This window comes from Lactuca virosa, chromosome 3, assembly GCF_052849685.1.
Source record: "Lactuca virosa cultivar CGN04683 chromosome 3, Lactuca_virosa_CGN04683_v6, whole genome shotgun sequence".
Lineage (NCBI taxonomy): Eukaryota > Viridiplantae > Streptophyta > Magnoliopsida > Asterales > Asteraceae > Lactuca > Lactuca virosa.
Window position 1 is genome coordinate 199,380,168 of NC_136428.1, and position 6,330 is coordinate 199,386,497.

The following is a 6,330-nucleotide window of genomic DNA, read 5'->3' on the forward strand; positions in this document are numbered from 1 at the left end:
ACAAATTAGGGTGGCTCTACAACCGAGAGATTGTTGTTGCTCCTACAATCAATTGGACGCGGTTGAGGGAAGTCGGGCTCGTGGAAAGGCTGTCCCCGTTTTTGACAAAAATATTTATTGGAGATGGGTATTCATTCACTTGCTCGGGTTGGCTCAACTTATTTCAAATCCAAGAGCGGGTGTATAAGGAATTTTGTGTTGAGTTTTTATCAACAGTGACATTCCAGGAGACTGTCCTAGACCCACATTGGCCGCAAGCTTTGGTATTCCGGTTAGGGGGGTGAGTATCGGGAGTGCAGCCTCGTTGAATTCGCTTGGAGGGTTGGAATATATGATCGACAAGAGGCAATGACTCCCGAATTTGGTATGTTCTTGAGCGACGCAGCTAGAGGATACACGGAGGGTGTCACTGGATATGCTTTCTGGCATAATATTGCATCCGAGATTTTTAATTCCGGAGTGTCTCCCGAGAGTAGTATTCGGTCCCCTATCCATTGCTTACTCCACCGTTTCATCACATTCTTCATCAATCATAGGAGGCATGGAGACAAAGTAACAAAGCAAAATCTATTCTTCTTATGGTGTATCCTGCAGCCCGAAGTGTGTTGCAACATTCCGTATTTTTTGGCACATTTTCTGGCCGGGTCTGCAGGTAGTTCTTGCCCGGGGAGCCCTATTTGTGGAGGGCAATTTATTACGCGTTTGGCCCGCTCATATCATTTGCTTGTCCCATGACTTGTGTGGATGAGCATGAGTTTGGCATGGGGTATTTGGAGACCATGCGGGTTGTCAGAAACTTTGGGTCGCATTGGGGAATGGTACCTTCAGATGATGAGGGTAATGAGGGTGATGAGCAGCCTGATACACAACCAGAACAACAACCACAGCCACGACCTAGGAGAAGAAACGTGAGAGGAAGAGGAGAGAGAGGACAGCCAATGCATCCACCCGCACCCATGGTAGGAGCACCTTTTGGGAATGATATGGCTGGGTATTTTGACCAGTTATCATTGAGCGTCAACTGGATTGGGGGTACCATGGAGAACGTGGTTCGACACCTTGGGGTGGAGCAGCCGTCTCATTTGGGGTATCATTACCCAATTTGCCCGAGGTGGACGGAGTATCGAGGAGATGGAGGAGATGGGGCGGGCACTAGTGGAGCAAACGAGGAGGATGAAGATGATTGATCAATTAGTTTTATTTTGTTTGGTTTGTTTTTATTTTGTTTTTAAATTTGTTTGGATTGTAAGACTTTTAGATATTATGTTACTTTGCTCTTCTTTGGTTGTTAACTTTCAGTTTGCTAAGGAGTCTTGGGGAAGGAGTAAGGTCAAGTCAAGAGTCGTGTTCGTTTAAGCGAGTGTCGTTCAAGTTTAGAAGTTGAAAGTCGAAACCCACAATTGGAAATAAGTGTGGGCTGAGTCGAGAGAGAGGTTATAGTTAGAAGAGTCGTCAAAATACACTGAATTTAGAAGGGTCTTAATTCGTTAAGATGTTGAGTGGAGTATATGCATTTACAAGGAAGAAGGCAGTTTTCATTCTGGTTTACCCAGAATTCACGTCGTGGCCCTTTATTTCTCACGTCGTGAACAAAGTTCCAAGGAAATTCAGAATGCGTGATTCAGTGACTTCACGTCGTGAGCCTGTACTGATTCACGTCGTGAGTTGTGAATTTCCACCATATTCATTTTGTTCCGTTCTTCTTCATTACACGGAATTACTACCATTCCTTATGACACTTTTGTGACGATTTGATGGGCTGTTTTCTCTAATATACAATGTGGCGTATGCTTTCCCACATTGTCTACATGATTTGGAGGCTTGCACCATTCTTTTTGAAGATTGAAGTTTTGATTGATGGCTGGTTTCGCAAGTTCAAGTCCGAGTTCTTATTTTAAAGAGGTCCATATTCGAGATGCACGTTTTTCCACACTTTTGGAGTTTTGATCACGCCACTATCCCAGGGGAGTCTGTTCCTTTTTCTCCATTCTCTTAATTTTTATATTATTTTAAGCATACAATGAGGGCATTGTATGAAATAAGTGTGGGGTAGGGGTAGAAGTAGAAAAAGTAAATTGCTAGATAATTTGGTACATTTTAAAAATTTTATTAATTGGATCTAGTAGTAATAATTTGAACTGTACTTGCTAGTGGAATGATCCGATAAGAGCTCAAATGTTTAGTTGAGCCGATATACGTTATAATGCATTTGTGGCCTCCCTTATTTTAGTGAAATCATGGAACAAAAACATAACCCTGCTTAGTTTGAGGAATGCAACATGTTTAGCAGCCTAAACCTGAAATGTATCTAGGAAAGATATGTCTTAACCAATAAAGGTTGAAGTTAAGCGCCCCTGCTTAAGCATGTAGGGTTTTGAAAAAAAAAAAGAAAAAAAAAGTGAGTTATACATGTAAAAAAAAGAGAGAGAAATTACCGAAAAGTAAAAATTCTTGAAGAATTTTGGAGCTATCAAAGTTGAAGATCAGAAGATCAAAGTTCTAAAGAATCAAAAGTTAAAGATGCCAAAAATCATGAAAGAAGTGAATTCAATGAAGTGAAAGATCAAACATTAAAGAAAAGAAGAATTCAAGAGCTCCAAGTTGTGGTATCTTCTAAAAAGTTGTAATTCTCTAGTTTATGTATGCTTGGGTAGCTTTACAAAAATATCTTGAGGTTAGAAAGCTCTCTGAGGATGGATTCGGAGGGTTGCATAAAATGAGCATTGTTCGAAAGAAGTGGGTAATTGTTTATGAAGATTGTGAGTATTTAAAGTATGGGAGGGTCATTTAGGAAAAAATTTAGACACAAATGCATGCGTTGAGGTCTTGGCATAATGGCTGAGCTGGAATTGGATTGTTCTATGTAATGCTAGTGATGAAGGTTTAAGTTTAAATAAGTAGATTTGCTTGAAGGCAAGCAAAGCCTATGTGTGGGGTATTTTGATATTGTCATATTTATACATAGTTTTAGGCAATATTGATCTACATTTTATTAAATATTTTGGTTATTTGCACATAATTATGGTTACTTATAAGGATAAATTGTTGTGTGCAGCCAAATAGAAGTATTTTCAAAGAAAGGGACCAGAAGTAACAATACTTGGAACTTTGGGGGGCTTGAAGAAAAGAAGAATGAAAAAACACCCAAAAGACGTACTCACGACGTGAACAGTTCATGGTTCACGACGTGAGTAGAGAGTTTTAGAAGATAAGCATCCGGGTGAAGGAATCCTTGCCGAACACGATTATCTCGAAGTTCACGACGTGAGTCTTAAATTCTCACGACGTGAACAGGAAATTTAAAGATATTATAAATACCTTTGTCCATTACGATTTGGGAGACTTTTGGCTGAAGGAAGAGGTTCCAGGAGACGATTTACAGCAGAAGTAAGGCTCTGGAAAAAGGGTTTTCAACACCAAAATAGTAAAAGTTCATAATTAAGTTATTTGTTTGATCCTTATGAACATGTTTTCTTATTTGAGTTGTGTTTATGTGTTAGTTGCTACTATGAGCAGCTGAATCTAGCTACTCTTATCTAGCTAGATGAAGCTTCTAACTTATGAATAGCATAATTTTATATGGATTTATTTAGTTGGTGAATTGCTTGTGTTTGATTTATTGTTACCTAGCATGCTTATTTTGATATTGTCATATTTATACATAGTTTTAGGCAATATTGATCTACAATTTATTAAATATTTTGGTTATTTGCACAGAATTATGGTACTTATAAGGATAAATTGTTATGTGCAGCCAAATAGAAGTATTTTCAAAGAAAGGGACCAGAAGTAACAATACTTGGAACTTTGGGGGGCTTGAAGAAAAGAAGAACGAAAAAACACCCAAAAGACGTACTCACGACGTGAACAGTTCATGGTTCACGACGTGAGTAGAGAGTTTTAGAAGATAAGCATCCGGGTGAAAGAATCATTGCCGAACACGATTATCTCGAAGTTCACGACGTGAGTCTTAAATTCTCACGACGTGAACAGGAAATTTAAAGATATTATAAATACCTTTGTCCATTACGATTTGTGAGACTTTTGGCTGAAGGAAGAGGTTCCGGGAGACGATTTACAACAGAAGTAAGGCTCTGGAAAAAGGGTTTTCAACACCAAAAGAGTAAAAGTTCATAATTAAGTTATTTGTTTGATCCTTATGAACATGTTTTCTTATTTGAGTTGTGTTTATGTGTTAGTTGCTACTATGAGCAGTTGAATCTAGCTACTCTTATCTAGCTAGATGAAGCTTCTAACTTATGAATAACATAATTTTATATGGATTTATTTAGTTGGTGAATTGCTTGTGTTTGATTTATTGTTACCTAGCATGCTTATGTTGTTGCTTTAGTTGTTTAAATTCATGTTATGTGTAGTTTAGTGACCATTAACTGCATGAACTTGATAACCTAGTAATTTAGTGAACATTGAATTACTAGAGCTAGGATCAACCAAAATCTTAGTTAGTAATTAAAGTAATTAACTTTGCTGTGCTAGAGAACATAGATTATGACTATAATTGTGTTTACATGATAAATCTTACATAGCATATTCTTAAACATAATTGGTTCTGTGTTTAATTGTGTGTGACCATACATAGTTTTACATGAATTAATTAACTATTGGTAAATTTAGACCTAAATTACTAATATAATAACAACCAACTTAATAATCCATAATTATTAGCTAGTCATAAGAACGAAGTGGATTCGAACTGGATAAGAGTGTGTTTTTAATTATTGATTGAATTTGATTTAAGTTAGTCTGATCTTGCAAAATCAGATAAAAACCCTTTTTAGCTTGTTAATAATTAGATTAATTTAGTAGTAAATAGATTAATTAATAACACCGTTCCCTGTGATCGACACCCAACTTACCCAAGCTATACTATAATCTGACTAGGTACACTGCCTATAAGTGCATAGTTAGTCTAAGTTTGTTAGGTTATAAATATTAAAATTAGTGGGTACTTCCGTGCACATCAAGTTTTTGGCGCCGTTGCCGGGGAACGGTTCAAAAATTAGCACTAATTTCTAGTTTTATCGATCCTTTGTGTGAGATTTATGTTGCACAAAGTTATTTTTAGGTAGTTTAGTTATTAGGATTAGTTTTCATAGTTTTTTGTTTTAGAAATTTAATTAGAATTTTTTCTGTTTCTGCCTTGAACTCGCCGAGTGCAGTCGACGCTACTCGGCGAGCGCAGCGCTGTTTCACAGTTTTTATTTTTATTTTCTTTTTGTTCTTTTTACGCGTTTTTCTTACTTTGGTTGTAGTTGTTACATGACCCGAGGATCCAATACGTCTTTGGTTCCTCCACTTGAAGACCCGGAGTCCGCTCTAAAGAAGAACAAAGGAAAAGCCGTTGGAGAATTTGCTTCTTCAAAGAACTCACCTTTGAAGAATCTCAAATCCGTTTTTAGCAAGAAAAAGAGCAGCAAATCAGGAGCATCCAAAACCTCTTCCTTGGCAAACGAAGACCCAATCAAGGAAGACATCGTGAACGAGTCCGAAAGAGAAGAAAGCGAATTTGAAGAAGGTAGCGATCTAGAAGGTGACTTTGACAACACCATGGCGAACATCGATGAAGTTCCCATGGGTGAATGGAAGAAGAGGATACGGGATGATACCGGCCCGGGAATTGTGCAACCCGTAATTCCCGCGACTGCCACTTTTGAGCTTAAGGGTCACACTCTTGCTCAACTCAAGCAGATCCCCTTCTACGGAAAAGACCACGAAGATGCCTATAAACACTTGGATGAAGTCAATGATGTAGCTAATTATTTTAATGTTCCAAATGTGCCTCGCGAAACCCAGCTGCATCGTATGCTTCCAGTTACATTCAAAGGTGCTGCAAAGGATTGGCTCAAGTCACTCCCTCCCGGATCCATCACTACATGGGCTAAGATGAAGGAAGAATTTATTGACCAGTTTTGCCCACCTTCGAAAATAGCCAAGTTGAAGAAAGTTATTGCCAACTTTGAACAACAAGCTGGAGAGTCCCTTTATGAGGCATGGGAGAGATACAAAAGCCTACTAAGGAATTTCCCACATCATGATCTTAATAGCCAACAAGAAGTCTCCATTTTCTATGATGGAGTCAATGTAACAACTAGGCAGCTCCTTGACTCGCAAGGACCCCTCACAAAGAAGGCACCCCCGGTGATCAAAGAACTAATTGAAGAATTCTCTAAGCACTCTAGAGAATACCATAACCCAAGGAATGACTTGACTTGAGGGGCGGTGAATTCCATTACCGATGACATGGCAGCAATGATGGCAAAGTTAGAAAGCATGGACCGAAGAATGACTAAGATGGACCAATCCATCCAT

At 38.4% G+C, this 6,330-nt stretch overlaps 1 non-coding gene across 1 annotated transcript; it reads right to left on the reverse strand.

The window, feature by feature from the left end:
- Positions 1 to 5,952: 5,952 nt before the first annotated feature.
- LOC145167975 (small nucleolar RNA R71) lies at positions 5,953 to 6,059 on the reverse strand. The gene has a single exon (XR_013741572.1). It is a non-coding gene; the product is annotated as a small nucleolar RNA R71 (small nucleolar RNA).
- Between the last annotated feature and the right edge of the window lie 271 nt (positions 6,060 to 6,330).